Raw genomic sequence first — 19,304 nt, 5'->3', positions numbered from 1 at the left:
CATTCAGTCCCAGTGCCATGCAGCACCTGCTGAGTTACTTTCACACAACAGTTTCAGGTGGTGTTCCCTGTTTTGGTGTGCTTCAGGCTTTACAGAAACTGCACGATTTCAAACAAGATGCTTGGCTTCTACCCCAAAGTTAGTTTAATGAGAACATTTTAGCCGATTCCTCAAGGAATCCTCAAGGAGATGAAAATTCCAGTTTAGAAAACAGTTACAACTTTCCCTTTCCCTGAAGATAACTCAAAGTGGACCAAAGCTGGGAACACGAAGCAAATAATACAATAGTGTATAACCAACTTTTCAAATTCACTAGATAGTGGAGTGTACTCACTGTTTACTTACCAGTGTGTCAAGTGGGTGTATATAGTCTGCACAGTGAGTACATGATGGTCTGATTTCACAAACCATATTGCTTTAAATGCAGCTTTTGAAACAACATAGATGCACCTGACAGAAAACTGCCCACAGTACACTCCAAAGCAAACACTAACTTGGAGGGCAATTAACTGAAAGTAGAGTCTGGTAGGGGGTTAACTGTATTATTCTGTGCTGAATCAGTTGCTTTGCTACTGTAAAACCTCTTCCATTTTTTCCACTTACGCAAAAGCTGCCTTTCAAGACACACATGGCTGTCTTGAGTCTCCAGGAAAGCAGTTCTGTGCTCTGAGGGGATCTTTGAAATTGTCCTGGTACAGAAGTACCTAAGACTGACGATCTGGGTCACACAAGCATAAACCCAGATTGATTCAGACTGATCTGCCCACTCACAATAAATACCTCTGTTTGAAAACCCTACTGGGCATTGTGGCAGCTCTGGCAGTGACAACGATCACCAATCTAATTTGGCTGACTGCAGAGCAGACAGGCTTTTTAGATGCCTACAGACAAGGCATAAAAGTCAGACAAAATTCTATTGTGCTCAGACATCTACCAAATTTGACTTGAGAAAGCTGCAAATGTCTCTCTTTTTGGTTTGGGTTTAGCTGGGTTTTGTTGCGCAGAATTTGTATTGTTTATGGACTACTAAAATTTCATGCTGGTTTTCATAGCAGGATGTTCATGCCATCATTTGGAGCAATATTCAGTGCTCACAGGCTTATGTTCTTCATTTAAACATGTCCAGTTAATAGCAAGTCTAACATCAACTGCGCACATAAATCCTGTTTTTGTTTCCATTTGCACACTTTCAGCTCTCATGAAATTAAAATGGCTTCCTTGTTACTTAGTGGAGAAGTTTTATGAGTGGACTATGGACAAATATTGAATCTACACTAAGTTTATGATTGAAGTGAGATCCTTGTTTAACCAGGCAGATGGTCGATCTGACACAATAGAATGTAGTGAGGAAACTCTCATTTACAGCATGATATTATGGTGTACCTGAATCAGGTTATATAGCATTCACCTTCGGAAGCTGGAACATGACCTACAAGTGTTAGTAAAACAAATTATTTAGCCTCTTATAAGGTTTTAAAAGCAAAAGATTTGGTCCAAATTGAAGTCAATGGAAATTCTGTGGCTTGTGGGTTTGTTTCTTGTTTAAATCCCTCCGCTTCCCTGAGTGTGTTTTTGCTTTGAGTTATACTGAAACATGACATCTGCCCTGCAGTTATGATCATTATCTCTTCAGTATTTGACTCATGCTGTGTCACTAGTGCTGAATGACATGGCAAATTGTACTACAAGTAAAACATACAGAACCAACATTAATAAATCAAGTGCCCTTACAATACTCAAAAAACATCTGCAATGACATATTGCTTGCAGTAAGGTTTTTCACAGCTTGCTCTCCTCTCCATTTTTGGATTTCTTCAGAGAAATATCTCCAGCACTCTGAAAACTTGCATACCTATATGACCTTTTAGTGGAGACAGCTTTCTTGTTTCACCTTTCCTTCCCCAAAAATCTTGCCGTAACACACAGACAAACATACAGGTATGCCTTCTTTAGAAAAACATACTTAAAAACAACAGCCAAAGAAATAAGTATCTTACCCCATTCAAAAAGGTACCTGGCACTTTTTGTTATCTGGCTCTTACATGCATTACAGAAAAAGGCACATGCAGAATCAGCTATATACAACACCTTGTCTTTGAAAAAACAGTAGCGGATTTGCAAATTTCCAGACCAATTACTTTTTGGCAGTTGCCTTTGATTCCACTGATTTTAGGGTCTGCTATGGGAATGGCACTTTTTCCTGCTTCATCAAGCAATGACAAAAATTTCAGGATCCTTTCTTGTTGATCTGCTACAGGGGTCTCCAATGACATCTGCCTCTGAGCTTGATTGGGGATAAAAGAAAAGAAGCGTTACGATCTTCTTCAATGTCACATGTCAAATTATATCTACAGTTTGGCTGGATTCGCACCTAATTTTTCTTCTTAGATCTATTTACCTCAAAAAAGTAGCCTTGCACTTATTGAAAACGCAGCTCTCTAGTACAGTTCAGCTCAATGGTAGAGTTTGCTGTAAAGTACACAGCTTTAATACATAAAATAAAAATAAATTAATAAATAATAATTAAAACTAAATATAATCAGATAATTACATTATTAAAGTATAATCAATAATACTTTGTATGGTTTTTTAAAAAATAAATAATAAAAAGGATTTATTAAAATGAATGCAACATCTTTGGCAAGACAGTTTCTTCAGTGGGGCTATGAGAGTTACTCCACCTGAGATTATCTTGCTTTGTATTTTAGTAATCCCTACCATAACACGCAAATAGTCTCTTCGTTCTTTTTACATACCTCTGGCAACTCATCCTTCCAACCAGCAGACTTAACAGTTACACCCTTGACAGGAGACTGGTATCCTACTGAGACATACCACAGGACAGCACCGGGATCCTGCACTAAAGCAGACTTTACCTGTTGGATGCTGTGGTTTTGCAGGCATGACTGGAGAAGCAGCTGCTAGAAAGTCATTTGAGGTAACTGCAGCGATAAGGATATTAGGCAACACGTTAGTTGCCCTTGTGGTCAGACAGGATCTTCTGGGTGCCGAAGCCTCTATCTACAAAGCTTGTCAAAACTCCTTCATGCTCAGTTTCTCTCTGGTTGAACGAACCATCACATCCCCTGCCTTATAAATCCTTGGCCTTTCTTCATTACCTGGTGAGCAAATTCCACATCCAATTTCACTTCAGCGATTTGCATTTTGACATTTGGCAACACGTCTTTTTCTTTTTTTTCTGTGGTTTGCTTTGTGCTACTCTATTATTAGAGTCACCAACGTCAGAAGCCTTTTCTCTGCCTGAGCAAACACATCAACGGAGAGCTATCACTGCTTGAACAGGAGAATCTCAAATGTGTATGCAAACTTTGGGATTGAGCGCAGTCACTGCTAACAGCAGCACAAGGGCGATCTCCTGGATTCACATCGTCAAGGAGCAGAAAAGAAACAGGGATACTACTTCAAGAGCCAAGATTTCAAACACAGCAGTGACGCCAGCTGTCAGCACAGCAAACAGTGAGGAACTGAATAAACAGCAAAGCCTCCAAATTCTGTCATGTGCTCCTGGGGACTAAATCAAAATGTGACATAGGGGTGAAACCAGCCTGGATGAATCTGTCAGATGCAGGACTGAATCACTCGACTGCTGGCAGCCAAAGGTGGAGTGGGAGTGATATACCACTGGTTCAAGAGCTTGCCCCAGCTTGCAGGGAGCGATAGCCAAGAGCTCTCCTCCTGTGTGTCAGAGGCACTTGGTGCTGAAGGAAAGGCTACAAGAGGCATTCCTGGTAGCAAAAGGTGGATGAGCTTCACAGTACACCCTGAGCTGTACTTCCCCAACATCCAGGCAGTGTAGCAGGAGGAAAAGGAGTCCCAGAACCACACTGGGGAGAGAGACAGATTGGAGTGAGCTACCTTTTGGTCCTGGCACAGGGCCGCACTGCCCACTGCAACGCCGTTTCTGTAGTTAACTCCATATGCCCACTTATTGGGTTCCCCCACTGACTAACGGGACTTTTCTGCTTCACAAACCGCAGCTTTCCTGCAGGGAAAGTGTTGCTGAGGCTCAGGGAAAAATGCTTGGAATCCAAGGGAGTTTCCCCAAGCACAGCAAGAGGGCTGACAGCAATTCTGGGAACAAAGAGCAGCTCACTTCTGCTGTACCTTCACTACAAAATTGTTCTTTTCTTTCCAGCACATGTACAACATGTTGCAAGCGTGCTGATGGGGGAGAGGACTGGTCTTCTTACTGAAAGAGAAAATACTAAGCCATTCTGAAAGGATGCACTTGACCAGGACTCCCTGAGGAGGACCTGGTAGCTTCATTCTGAAGAATTCTCCCAGCCCAACACCTCCTCACCCACAATTCATTCATACTGAACAAACAGTACCCTATCTGGCCCTGTTCCAAATGGTTCCCATGGCTGTTTTGTCAGCTTTTTGTCAGTGCTCATGCTGATCTCAGGTGAGCCGACATTTCAGTGTGACACTGCCTCCTGTTTGTTGGCTGTTTCTTTAAACCAAAGCTTGGACGAGTGGTCAGAGCTGAGTATGACAGATTTTTGCTGCGCTTTTGGCTAAGGAAACCACAAGAAAGAGACTACTGAATTGTTTTGACAGGATCCTACATAGCCTGGATGTAAAAAAGAAGCTGAAGGTGCTGTTTGAGGCCTTGGGCAGGGAAAGGCCAGATAAACTTTATTTACTTGTACAACCCCTCTGTTGGGACTTGACTGGCAACAAGGGTCGAGTTCAAATCCCGGGGGTCACTTTTAAACCCAGATGCCCATCCAGAAGCTTGGGAAAATTAAAACTAAACTTTCTGGTGCTCAGCAAGCTAATTTTCTTCATTTGCAAACATGACTCAGCTGACTTAATAAACAATGTTTTATTAATGGAAGAAAGATAGATAAACAGCATTGCAGACAATATTTAACTCCTGGTGCATTATTACTTGACAGATGTCTTTTTTGGAGAAGCTGGTTAGTTCAACACTCAGTTGCTTCCCTACCTTCTGCAGTTAACATCCCACTTGCAGCTTGGGCTGATCAAATCTTGCTGAGCAGCAAGGTATGATTCAGGCTGTGGACTCCCTTACCATTCCCTCTTGCCAGTCCTCACTCTCTGACCTAGTGTTGCAGACAATTTCTGTTCTTCCTGCTCTTCAGCAAGACTGTATGCCCCATCTCAGAACACGCCTGTCCCTGTGCATTCAGGAAACCCTTCACCCCATTGTTGTCTCTCACTTTGGAGAAGACTTATGAATGGATTCTGCCCTGGTTTACTCTTCAAAGAAAACTTTTAATCAAAGCTTTTTTCTTTTGCCTCTCTGCCATTGTGGTTTTGGTATGTTGTTTTATTCTTTTTTGAGGCTCTAACTTTAGCATTCCAGTTCTGGAAGCTATTGCCCTAGTGAGGGTGACCAACTCACCCCAGGGACACTGAAGTGTGGCTCCTTGGCCCACACTTCTGTCCCTAGTTACAATTACAAACATTTCTCTGCTTAATTATGCTCCTCTTTTTACCAGAAATGCCTCCCAAACATAATAAAATAATATGTACAAAGTAAACATGCCTCAGGCCTGCCCCTTGATTCCTTTCATGTATCTCCCCTCTTCTCTACCAGAAGTCAATGGAGTACTCTTTCTTTTTTTGCATTTCCTTGGGGTGGTAAGACCACTTCTCTCTCTTTTAGGTCGCTTGTTAAAGCAAGGCTGAGAATTGTCAAACGGCAAAAAAAATATCTCCTGGCAACACATTTGTGAACAGGACTGCACAGCCAGAGACCATTTTCACTGCTGGGCAGATAGCTCAGGTCAGCAGCACTTCTGCATAGAAACCTCAGCACTTCTGGAATCTCCTGAAGAAGCAGCTGCCCAGGCCTGCATTTTGCGTGGGTCTGGCCAGCAGTAAGAGCTGCTCCTAGTTATTATGCAACTGTCTGAACTCACAGCACTTAAAATTATGGATCATGCATATGTAATTCTCAAGCCAGCAATGAAAATAAATGCATTAACAATTCTGAGATATCTAGCTTACTATATGTTGAAGACAGACACATCTAAGTGAAAGAGAGAAGGAATTTCAGTACGCAGTAGGTATGTAAAACTTTGCCTGTTGTTTTTTTTTTTTCCTACTATAAAAATATACTCTCCTGTGAAAACATGTGGACTTGAGAAAATGCACTTGTTTTATACTTTACTGTACAGCTGTTTTTTCAAGGCCTGGTCCAAGCCAAAGAACACACACCTACTTTCATGCACCCAGAATTAGTCAGACTACGCCTATGTTTGGAACTGGTTAGTGTTAAAAGTAAGCATGGGAATGAAACACAGCATCCCAGCTTAGAGCTACCGAAAGAAATGCAGTCTGTCTTATGGTACTGGCTAGCAGGGTACTGGCACGCTGCTTTGGAGGGTTAGGTCTGTACCAGGGTTTCGGACAAGGGGCATAAGGGGTTCAGGAAGAACCCCTAGAGGTTTTTTTAATTTTTTCTGTAGACACTCTGCCAGGTCACCCAGGAACTGACATAGTAAGTCTTGCCTTTCCTTAGTGCAATGTTTATCAGAAACAACTCTGATGGCTAGCTCTGGGCATACTCCTTCAAACCAAATGGGAAAGCAAGGCTCTTGGGAAATTGGGTGGGAAGATCTCAGAATGCTTGTTTTACTTAGGTTGCTCTGAGTACTACAGGCTAACCTCGTGGGTCTTTCCACTGTGCTACATGAACAATAGCACATATTCATGATACATGGGTATTACTTCCATTTCCCACTCCAACCTGCCAAACCATGTTGTATTAAGATCACAACTTCATTTCATTACAATTACAATTTCATTACATTATGATTCTCACCATGTAGCTCTATTAACTTCTTCAAGATTTCATAAATCTTATTTTAAATGGAATTTTAACCCTTGGAAGAGGAAATGCTTGATGGCTCTGGGGAGAAGCAGGCTCATGAGAAGAACCTGGTCAACTGCAGTAGCAGCTTCCCTCACTCAGTACTGTTACTCTGCCTCAGAAGGGCTGGCCCAAGTTATGAAGAGTTTAACTTCTGCATCTGGTGAGCCGTTGACCTCTCTGCAGAAGCAATCAACATCAGAGCCCATTAGTGCTAATTGCGGTGCATTTTCAGTGAAAAACCCCACAGATCCCAGGAAAGATAACTAGTCAGGGACACAAACGCCTCTTGTTAACACGTTGTTTGCTTTGACTTTTTTAATTATTAGTTGTGATTTTGTTATTTAGGGTAACTGTCAGGGAGCAGCAACGGCCAGATGATCCCCGAGGAACGGGGAGCCAGGAGAAAAACGTGACTCCAGTGCAGGGAGTGCCCTCACTGACAGGCACCATCGGCAGGGTCTGAAGGCAGCAGACAGAGCCAGGGGCTGGCAGCAGGGTCCATTGACAGCCTCCAACAAAGCAAGGGAGTGAGCCAGGGCCAGGATCAATGCAGGGCCAGCCACAGGGCTAGAGATGAGCACACCTACAAGCACAGATGAGGCATGCCTGGGAGCCCAGGCCAGTACTGAAATGGGGCTCCCAACCCACGGGCAAGGGTGGGGGCACGCCCAGGGAATGTTGGGCAGGGACACTCATGCTTATTAGTTCCTGACAGTATCAAAATCAGAATTTCTGACTTTGATCAGCAAAATAATCTGCTTTTCTTTTGGGAATGCTCATCAGAAATAACTATTGCCGCTGAGTTTCTCCCTTTGATCGGCCTCTTTCTTAGAGATACAACCCAGCCTCTGTGTCTGAACTTGTAGAATGGGATATGGGAAATCTTCAGATCTAGGCCAAAGTTTTATCAAAAAGACTGCTTGCCAAATTGTTTGTAAAATCACCTGACATTTACAGGTCCTGGTTTTGATAAGAGAAATACTAAAGTTAACCTCTTCGATACCTGCCATAGTCACAGTGAAGTGGCAATCCATTTACTCTTGAAGTGAAACCAAACTTGTAGATGATACAATATCAATAAGGCAGAGAAACACGTCTGAACAATCTAGTTGGTTGTCTGGCACCTTCTTATGTTTTTTGGATCAGCTTGGATTCTACTCAAAAGTGCCATAAATCTCAGGGACAGCTCACCAAATGTGACTGGAAACATGCTGTCAAGCCGCCTCACAGATCCAGGATGACAAAGTATTTGGCACTCCAAAAGTTTGGATGTGAAAGAATGGAAGGTAAGTAATGAGTACTAATATTCTGCATATTGTTGAAGGAGTAGGAACCAGTCTGCCTCAGGAGTCGAAGTCTCTCTTATCAGCCAGCCAGGGTGCCTGATGCATTACTGAGATTACAGCCATAACACAATACTGCAGACAACCCAGCCTATTAGCTTTGAACCTCATATTACAGTCAACTTTCCACATTTTCCAAGCTTCCAGGTCTCTGATGTGGCAATGGGAAGTTCTTCTAAGCTATTTCCCATCTGGATGTGTTTATGGCTCCTGACAGTTTTTCAGGACTTCTTGAAATTCATTCCGCATAAGCATTCATGGATCTCTCTGGTTGTCTGATCGGTATATTTGTAGCCAGCCCATCTGTCTGGAAAGGTCAGGATTTCTCTCTGAATGGGTCATAATTAAAAGGCCCAAGCCCAGAGATACAAATGCTTTTTACCTTCCTGCCAGGTTTGGATTCAGTTAATTAGAAAAGCCTCTTATAGGAAAACAAAGTTAAGAAATTTTTTTTCCTTCAGATTTAGAGATCTGCAATTGTCAGAAGCTTAAAAATAATCCATCTCATCTCATCTCATCTCATCTCAGCTGTATGCTTGAGCCTTTTCTTCCCCGGATTTCACTGTCCCTACTCCTTGCCATGCCACCTTTTGGGCTCCCCCCGGCCATCCTTCCCTTGAGTCATACTGTTCAAGTCCCCCACGTGGTGGCAGAGTGGGCGACGAGAAGTTTTTTCCTGAAGAAGAAAGGAAAGGATCCGTGGCTGAAACTTGGAAAGAAATGCCAGATGGAATTATACCATTCATTTTCACAGGAGATAGATAGCTACATACATGTTTGGCATGGCTTTGAAAATCCCATCCAGCAGCAATGATCACAGTAGATGAAAATGTCTTGCAGACAAGGTCAATGGCTTTTTAAAACTTCCGTTCTGTCAGGAGGAAAAGCATGTCATTAGCCTTCCTCAGCTACTGCTAACGTATATATATTCCTCCTGGTAGTGCCTAGTTGCAGCCTTGCTGAGCTGAAGGGCTACGCAGGCTCTACTGGGAGACCCAGTGAATGGCTGAGGCCTTTCTCCCTCCTGCCTCGGGTGTCCCCCTCAAGCCCAGCACCTAGTTACTGCTTCATCTAGTGACCTTTCCAATTGAAACCCAGCAAGCCAGCACCATGTGAACCGAGAAACTACCTGCTAAGCTCACAGACGCCAAGCACATTTTGCAAACACCCCCCTCTCCCTTTATTGATTTAACAGCATATCCCGGCAAATAGCAGAGTCCTGTTGTGGGGGGCTCAGCCTTCAGTTGCTGCTAGATTTAATGCCTGACAATTACTTCTATTTGTTTAACTCCAGTTTCTCGTTGCTCTGAGGGGCCGTCACTGCAGCAGCTGATAACCTTAAGAAAGAGCAACCTAAGAATAAATCGTAAACCCCGACCCCGGGTGCCTTCCAGCCCCGCTAATCACAAAGCTTGGCCACAGAGAGAGTGAACTGTCAGGGAGGTTAGTGGGTACCGGGTTTGGGGAAAATCTCACCTATGGCCGCAGGGCTCTGCTAACGCCCAGGCGAGACCAGGCTCCGGTTTTACAAAGCTGCGTTTCCCCACGCAGCGCATTCCGAGGCACGCAAAACGCCGGGCTCCCTGGGGAAGGGGCTGAGGCAGCAGCGCTTGGAGCCGAGCCCCGTCCGCCGGGTACCTTACCGGGCCACAGCAGGCGCGGCGCCCCTGAGGCACTCCTCAGCTACCACCACCCTATCCTTATCTCACCCTCCTCGTCGGGGCGCCGCAGCCCTTGTTTCTCCCCGCAGCGCACCCCGCTCCTGCCCGGCTGGGAGGCGCTAGTCAGCCGCCTTCGGTGCCGCCCCGGGCTCGCTCCGCCGCAGCCCCCTCCGGCCGCTCAGCAGCGCTATGGGACCCTCCCTCCCCGAGCTCCCCGGGGCGGCCCGTCGCCAGCAGCTCCGCCGGCCGCTCTCGCAGCGGCGCCACCGCGGCACTCGGCTGCCGGCGGGGCCTGCCCGCGGTTAGCCGTGGTGGCCCTCTAGCGGCCTGTCTCCCGGCTGCGAGGGGAGGGCTCCCTCAGCCCCGGGACGCGGCCCGGTGGGGGCGGCCGGGGGCCGTCGGTGGTGGTGAGGGGGGCGGGAGAGCCACCCCGGCGCCTGCGGCGGAGCCGGGCCCAGTCTAGTAGTGCCTGCCGGGCGGCCAGCCCACACGGGTGCACAGCGTAGCCCTGGGTGGGGGGAAGCTTCGCCCTTGCAACAAGGGCTCTGCCTGCCCCAAAACGCTGGGGTGCCGGCTCAGGCCTGCCCCTTTGGTGAGCCTCTGGGGAACAGAGGCCTTGCTCTGGCAGGGCAGCTCGGGCCAGGCTCTGGCCAACCCTTTGGTTTGTCCGAGCCTCTCAAACCAAACTGAACAAGAAGCAGCTATGCTCTTCCTGGTGGGGATCGAGTTCTGTGGGCCACACCATGATAAATGCACGTGTGTAACTAACCGGAGGTAGTAATAGCTGTGAGTGACCTGCTGCTTTCAAAGAAGCTTCCCCAAAAGGCAGGCATGAGATCCTTGTAGCTTGTAAAGCTTAAAACGTCCCATTACAGTTCTCTGACCCGGACATTTTTAGCTCAGGCCATCCGTACGGTTTGTGTTTAACGTTTAATCAAGAAGCCAAGTGGGTGTGGTAACAGCCTAGATTTTTATGTTCCTAGGGCCTGTGTCCATGACAGTCACAGCCTCCGCCTCCTTCCCCGTTAAGTCCCTCTGCTCACCAACAGGGAAAAATAATTCCTTCTTCCATGCATCCCGGCTCAGCCATTATCCAGGAAGACCTGAGTCAGATGTTTGGTACCTAAACCAAATACCTGAGGAAGGTGGGGAAGAAGGAGACAATTGCTGGAGGGAGACACACAGTTACTAAACCAGCCTAATGTAAACAAGATCTAAAGCAAGAGTTCAAAGTTATTAAAACTAGGGGAAAATGCCAAAGAAGGAAATTCTTCTCTGTTCAGTCACCCAGCTCCAGAGCCAATGAAACCTGCTTCACCATCCCTGGAAGATGATTTATGAGCATGTTTTTAAACTGCAGACAACAATAACAACAACCTCCTCTCCATGGACCTTTTCATCAATGGAGCTCAAAGTGCTTCTCAAAGAAGGTCAGTGTCAGTACCCAGTTGCAGATTAGGAAACCAAGGCACAGGAAAGAAGGGATTTTGCTACAGCCGTCAGCAAGTGGAAAACCCTGGGACAGTCAAGTACATTCTGTGCTAAGATATGTCACCTGACAAACATGAGGCTAAATTTACAAACAGGACCTGAGATGGGGCACATCTTACTGCAGCAGCATGGGCTTACACCCTAACCGTGCTCTCAGGTGTCTGTACAGCCCATGGACTGGTCTGAGAGAGAGAGAGACGTCTGATGAGGCCACACAGGGGTGGATGCAAACCAGAGGAGATGGAAGAGCACAATTGAGCTGGACAAATGGAGAGAGAGCTGTTCTGAGGGACGGTAAAGGGGGAAAAGTACAGGAACAGCTGCATTTAATGTAGCATCGAAACAACTGGCAAGGAGATAAGCAACTTGTGGGAGCCATGTTAGTTTCTAATGGTGGATTATTACCAGCGGCAGAGAATATTGGATCATGAAGCTCCACAGTGTGTGTAAATGGTGGTACAAACGAGAAACGGGACACTTGAGGAATTTAATTCTAAGAGATGCTGAGCAACCACGGTGAGAAGATGAGGTTATTTTCTTTCTTGCAACATCCGTCTCCATTAGCATCACAGGGGAGAAGCTAGTTTCTAGGATGGTTTAGCTCTAACATATGTTTGTTTTATCAAGGATAAAAAAAAACTTTCAGAAGTTTTCCTCTTTTTTTTCCAGCTATTTACAGCTTCCTGCACTGGAAGGAGAAACCACTCTTTGGGGACTGTTCTTGCATTTTAACAGCCAATGAAAAACCTCATTCTCTTTAACAGAACTTGTTTTTTCTGATAGAACTTTTTTCTCTTTCCTAGTTGGAAAATCTAGGTGGGAGGGATAACAGACAGGAAACATAATTTTGCTTATTTAAAGATTTGGAATAAATTTGACCTCACAGTCTCCCCTCTTCTCTCTCACAAGACAGACCAAACACATCTTACTCTTCCCTCACGTGTAGCTGTGTTACTGAAACCACCAAGCTTCTTGTGGGAGTCAAATCTCAATATGCCTGTAGATATTGTTGCAAACAGGGCACAAAAATATCCCTCACAGAAATGACTGAAGGGCTCGCTCCCTTCCACCCACTCTTGTCTCAGTACACTGTTGTATCAAAAGCCTGGAGAAGCGGCAAAATTCACCACCCCCAAGGAGGGGACTCAGCAATAAGTGACTCCTTTTTCATCTTTCAGGGAACCACACTGGCTGAATGGACACTTGGAAACTTCTTGACCATCCCATGTAATTGTATATACGCTCTGGCAAGGTGTGGGTGAATGAGGCATCTTAAGACTTTAAAATCTGATAAGCAATCGTTGGAGAGCCAGAGTATAGTCACCTCCTGTGAGACAGGCAGCAATGGAGACATGGCAACAGATTGCCCCAACAGACCATTGCTTGAGGCATGTATAGAGAACCAACATGCTTTGCAAAGTGGCTACATACTCGTGGCTTTATCTTCCAAATCACGCTTCATGATTTTCATAATTTTTCTTCTTTTCATTCCTTCCTCATCTCCTGCCCTCTCTGGTTGTTGGCTATGGACTGATATAACCTTCTTTGAGGAAAGAGTGCAAGCAAACATAAGTGAGAAGAAGCCGCGTCATTAAGGTGAGGAAGAAGACTGGCAGGTATTCATTCTGGAGACAGCAGCTGAGGCCAAATACCAATTCAGCTATAGGCTACTCATTGAAACAGAGTAGCCTGCCAGCCTTTAAAGTCTCTAATATTCTGTTTGTGGATAAAAGGCACCTCTGCTTGCTCTATTCATTCCTCATTTATCAACTTTACCGTCGGGAGAACCAAAAGAAGTGCAACCCAAAAATATGTGTCTTAGGGAGAACTAAGGTGCATGTAAGACTTTAGAAAGCAGAAAATGTCAAGCTTGGCTACAGGACACTGAGAAAGGACACAAATATTTTTCAACAGGTGATATGTTTAAAGATCCAGGGAGGTTAGGAAGTATACAGGGCATTACAAAGTGATCTTAGGGACCACATTTGGAAAGGCAGAACTACAAGGCAAAATATCTGCCCCTTTAACACCTTAGGTCTGCAAGGTCACCCGAGTGAGCCCACAGGATCACAGCCGCAGTCCTGACAGCACTGAAAAGTAATTAAAATGCCTGTGTAGGAAGCACTTGCTTTTGGCCACTCGTACCTGGGGCTGGTTGGAAATATTTCTGATAAACTGTGGTGCAACATGCTGACTAACCTCAACCATGTCACCGTTGCTGCTGATCAGCAGCATTGCCTGCTTCCCACAGAGTAAGGAGCCTGGAAGGCCCAGGATTCCCAGCTAAGCTGGCAGGCTCCAGCCTTTGGCAACCAAGATCATTTTGGTTTCAGCATTTTCAAAAGGATACTACTGAATATTATTTCAGGACCACATGGACTGATGTTTGCCGTGTGCAGAAAGTTTTGGAAACATGCCTTTCTGTTCCAAAATAGAAAAACTGTTCTTCCTCTCATCCAGCCCCAAAATCATAATGCCCATGGGATGGACAAGCTGGCATTTGACTGGCTGTGATCATACATCCCCCAAAGTTACATGTGTTGGACTGACATCACCAGGATCCCAGTTCTGCAGGAAGCTGGAGAAATATCAGAGATGCCTGTGTTAGGAGGGAGCAGAGTAGAAAAAGAAAGGGAGGAGGACGGTTGCTTTCTCCCTCTGCAAATTTAGCGACTGTTGTACGTCGCAAAAGTGAAACAGGAAACATTCCCCATGTAAAATAACCCATATTGCCTTGGTTCAGAGCAAGTCTTTATCACAGACATTTAAGAGAGGAAGAGTGAAGTTTGCCACAGGTGCTTCACGCAGGGATTTTACTATTTCCGTAAAAAATAGCCGATTTTCATCCAGTTTTGAAGGATTTCTGTGTCTATGATGCTCACCGAAAGGAGAGACATAGTGCAGTTTGACCACTGGGCTCCTTTGAAGAAGGCCGTATAAAAAAGCTGAGTGGTTGTTGGTATCAGAGGACATCGGAATACTTGGGCTGGGCTCTGTGGCATGGGGTTGAGTGCTCTCAGGCGTGCACCTGTGAGCTGCTGGGGCCGGGACAGCTGCACCCTCGTACCCGGGGTTTCCCTGCGGATGGCAATAGAGCCGCCTTCTGAACTGGGAGGTCTTGGTCCTGAGGGATTCTGATGTGAGAAAACAGAGGAAATGGGACTAAGCAGCCAGCAGGCATAAACCTGGTGGCCGCGTGTCAGAGACCTCCTGAGGAACTTTAACGGCAGGCTGCCCGGAGTACAGGCTCTCTTCTCTGCTTATATGGCTGCGTCAAGTGTAGCAGCAGATAATAGCAAGATTGCCATCTAAGCTTACCAAGAAAAGCTACAGATGTTCCTGTGTTTGGGGCATTTGAAAGTAAAACAGCCAGAGGCACTTTTTACATGCTACAGGAAACAATTCTGCATCAGCAGGGAACAGGTTCTCTCTCTTTTGACAGCCTTCCTACCCTGAGGAACCAGCATTTTATAAAGCCCACAAATCAGACCTAACCCCCTCCCTGCTCTGAAAGCAGGCTATGTTTTAAATCTGTGTATTAGATTTTCTTTCTAAATTGTTTTATCCTCCTCTTGCAAACCCAAACAATTCCCAGACAGTGACTCGTGCTGACTAATCCAGTCTGGGAGACTTCTAGGTGTCCCTGTAACCTAAAACCAGAAAACAAGCTTCCTAATTCAGTAGCTAGACATTCCAATGAAGACCTGTATGTTCTGAGCTTTTATTTTCCTTCTCCTCAGGGTTAAACATGCTTTTATCTACACTGTGCCTCCCTCCCCCAGCAGGCAAGAGTTGAGATGAGCTGTAATTCGGACATTCCTTCCCTGAGATCCTGCCTACATTAGAAGTTCTACTCCACGGGGCATCCCAGTGGCAAAGTTATTGTGAGCCTTCAACAAAGGTAAACAGTGAAAAAAAGGTACTGTCTTCCAGGGAGAAGGGGATGCGTGAAGTAATAGTTGAGACATGTTCCCAAATCATCTTACAGACCTGTAGGAAGCCCAGTGTTGCAAAAATATATGGGGCCACAGATAAATTGTATTTTTGGCCCACTTACAGTGCTGGACTGAGTCGTATTTTAGTCACGTCTGGAAACCACAGTGCCATTACAAGGTCTTCCAGTATCGTAGGAGTTGCAGTGGTGATAGGCTCCTAAGCTATGAATGCTGTGAACAAGGGCCGTCTCAGAGCAGTTAATACAGAGTTTATTGTGCCTTCCGTGACCAGTAACCAGCACTTCCATGCCTGCTCAGAAAAAAGGATATCACTTCTGGGCACAGTACACTGCACCACTAATCCAAGCCTGTTGTCTTGTGAGACAAGCCACTGAAAAGATGGAAATAGCCATGTCCACCGAAGGTAACACACCTGTGCTGCCTTTCCAGGACATCTGTGTTGAGCTGTAGGGTGCCTTGCAGGCTGATAGTATTTAGTAAGCTGCTTTTGCTCTGGAGCCCGGCTTATGGCTGTTTCCTCATTGCGCAAGGAAAACAAAGCAGTGTGGGAGAACACCCGTGACAATGGCCTTTATAATTAAAGGTCATTAAAAGCTGTCAGTCAGGGCGTGAAGCGCAACAAGAAGTCAACAGCCTTTTGTGTTCACCCTTGCCAGCCCCTCCTCTCACAAACAGCAGCCTCCAGCCGTAGTCTTCATCGCCTTCTTTGCCCTTCCCGCCCCCCCCCCCCCGCCCCGCCTCAAGCAGCCAGAGCCGGGGGAGGGGGGGGGGGGGGGGGGGATATGAGGTGTGTGTGTTGAGCTGGCGCTTCTCAGCTACCGAAACAGTCACGGCGGGGCCACCTCGAGTGCCCAGGGGTGCCAGGAGGCTGCCCTGACTGCGCACTGCCTGCTTGTGAGCTCTCAGCTCCCTGCTTTGCCAGCTCCCCCGGGCAGGGAGGAAGGCAGAGGGGCAGCTGCCCAGGCTGCCTCCCTTCAGCCGGCAGAGAGCAGGTGCCACCGCTCTGGACTGGCACAAGCGCTGCGAAAGCTGGCGGGGTTTGGGATAGGAGGGACTTGCCTCAGTCCAGCTGGCCTGCACAAATGCCTGAGCTGCTGGCTGTCAAGTAAGAAATTCCACAGCCTCAGGAGCGGTGGAATATGTGCATCTGGTTAAAGTGGCCGTGGCAGTCTGATGGCTTACCCCCCTGTACAAGCTGAGAACTCTGCTGGTGTGCCCTCTACACAGTCTTCAAAATCTAGCAGCAAATATTTCTGTTGAGATGCCCTTGGGTGTAGTATTTTTGGTTTTGTTTTGACTGTCACTATTTGTAGCTTCTTTTCCTGTCGTGTTAAAGTAAGAAACAAAATAAATACGTGCTCTACTTCATCGTCCACCTCTAAAGAAGTGCTCTTGGATGTCATAGGGTAAAGAGAAGAATCTGTGGTAGACCCTTGCAAAAATGTATGTGCAGTATTGTTAGGATAACATGGGGTTGTGTCAGAAATGTTAGATGGTCATACTGAGCATGGCAACCAATAACCATGTCAGAGGCGTGTGTTAGCATTTCTAACCTCTAAAGAGGTACCTGGAATTCAGTAACTGTTTTCTCTTAGTGTCCTAATTTTAAAAAGCTACTATGAATTATCATTTGAGAGATGGAGTGCTACCTGCCAAGTTGTCAGAAAAAAACCCCACCTTTAATAGTTTGCTTTGTAGCTTGTGCTTCGCTTCACCGAGAGTAGTAGATGAAAGTTTATCTTTGTATATATATATGTATACATTGCTGTGGAGAAGGATACTACTGAAAGCTTCTTTAATATAGTGCAATATGTTGTGTAGGGCCAATATTAGAAGATTATATATATTTTTACATATGTATAGATACAGAGGCTCTCAGATTGAGCTTTCAATATTGACTATGTTTCTTTTCTCATTTTGAAAGCTTGGTTCCCCTATATTAATGTTTCATTAACACTACTGTTTCATTATTTATTTAAAGAGAAAAACAACCAAAGTATCTCATAAGTAATATGACCTCGAACTATCTGTTTTGGTGCTCCTGAAGTAAGGTTCAACTCATCAATATCAAAAAGGATCCTATCCAAAAAACAAAAGATTAAGGGAGAAAAATAAGAGCTGTAGATGACCTTGAAATATTGAAATTTAATCAAGAAGCCAGAGATCTAATGCAATTACTAGGCTTCTGTATCTGCAAAGTCTCATTTCAGTCCTATGTTGATGGTCCTATTGGATTGCAGGCCTTTTGCCAGGTCACTCCACAGCAGGAAAATGCTTTTCTTTGTTAAAAAAAGAAAGAAATCAGTAAAAAACATATGTATGGAAACATATTTTTGATGTTGTGAGTGGTACACAGTCAATACCCTTTTTCTGATGTTTACTTTTTCTCTGAAAGAGTTGTTTTCTCCCTGATGAAAGAACGCACCAGGCCAATGTGCATAGTTGTCAAACATTTTATTTGTCATTCACACTAATTATGATATTGAATTTACAGAGGAAACTGTGGTACAAAGAAAGAAAGAAAGAAAGAAAGAAAGTCTTCATTAGAACTAACGCAGCAGTCCAGCTGCTCTGTGTGCTAGTTGTAATGAATTCTCCTGTGGCGCTGGACACAGCCATCCCTATGTACAGCAAGAGTCTACTCTGACGTGGTATCTACAGACTTCCTGTAGTGGGGGAAAAATCTACTGTATTATCTTTTCCTATCTGGTTCCAAAAAACAGCAGCGCCCCGCCCCCCCCCCCCGCCCCCCCCCCCCCCCGCCTGCCCCCAGAAAGAAAAAATCCCCTGCAATCAAAAACAAAAAAGCAAACTTCCAGAACCTGGTAGTTTCCCCTTCTGGAAAAGTCCAGCATGACAGTGTCAAGGGAAAATGTGACTGTTGCAGGATGTTGCAGCATCTGTTTTGTAAACATAGCCAGTAAGTGCTGAACAAATATATTTCGATGCCATTCTGATAGGAGTGCATCTCCTGCTGTGTCCTCCCCTCAGACTTGCCATACGGCCACCTCAGACTGAAAGTTTAGTTTTTGTTTTAAAGAAAGATGTAACTGTCGAACCCAGAATACCACAAATAACCCACAGATTTTTGCACGTTCATTTCTCCCCTACCACAAAAAAAGTGAAGAATGTTGAATAGAGACCATGCGATAACTGTTTACAAAAGTGAATAAAATGTAGTTAATCTTGAGGCCTAAAATAACTAGTTTGGAAAGAAATAAGTCTCACTACAGTATTTAGGCAAACACAAAGGTAAGTTCATTAAAAACACAGAAAAATGAAAAAAATGCGGAGTAATTACAAGCACTAAATATTTTGCTATGAAGCTTTTGAAATCTATTTACATACATAAATACAAGTAACTCTGTTGATGCAACCCTTTTAGGACAAGGAGAAAAATGCCAAGTGATCGCTACTGACCAAGCAAGGTTAACGAAAATAAAATATGAAAAAGTTACGATGCAGGAAAACAAACAAGTGTTTTGCTCAAATAGAAATATGATCCACTTCTCCTGATTCTTCAAATACACCAATGGAAAAGGTCACCCAGAAAGCAGTAACGAATGTTTCAAGAGCACAGGCAATTCAGAACACTCTGACAAAGACTATGGGCCATTTGGAGGAAAGAGGTTTTCTCCTTTCCAGCAGATAATTTGGTATAATTCTACAAATTGAATCCTTTGTAGCAGGGATGCACTCTGCATCCGCCTCCCGCTTGCACTGAAGCTCCTGTACATCACCCTGGAAGTGTAGCAGGAACTCTTCAAGTGAGTGTAAATGTTGTTTGAGAGCAAAGTAACGGGCCGTGGAGCAAATGTGAGCCGGGCCCTATATTTACTTTGAAGTTGTTTGATACGGCTCCATCTGGACAACAAGTTGTGTCTTGTGAAAGGAACACACAAGCTGATAGTAAGGACTGCCATTAACTGTGTTTGGGTAGGGGAAGGTATCTAAGGCACTCTGCTGGCTGCAACTTGCAAACAGA

This window comes from Leptosomus discolor, chromosome 1, assembly GCF_034619465.1.
Source record: "Leptosomus discolor isolate bLepDis1 chromosome 1, bLepDis1.hap2, whole genome shotgun sequence".
Taxonomy (NCBI): domain Eukaryota; kingdom Metazoa; phylum Chordata; class Aves; order Leptosomiformes; family Leptosomidae; genus Leptosomus; species Leptosomus discolor.
Note: the sequence above shows the minus strand (reverse complement) of the source record.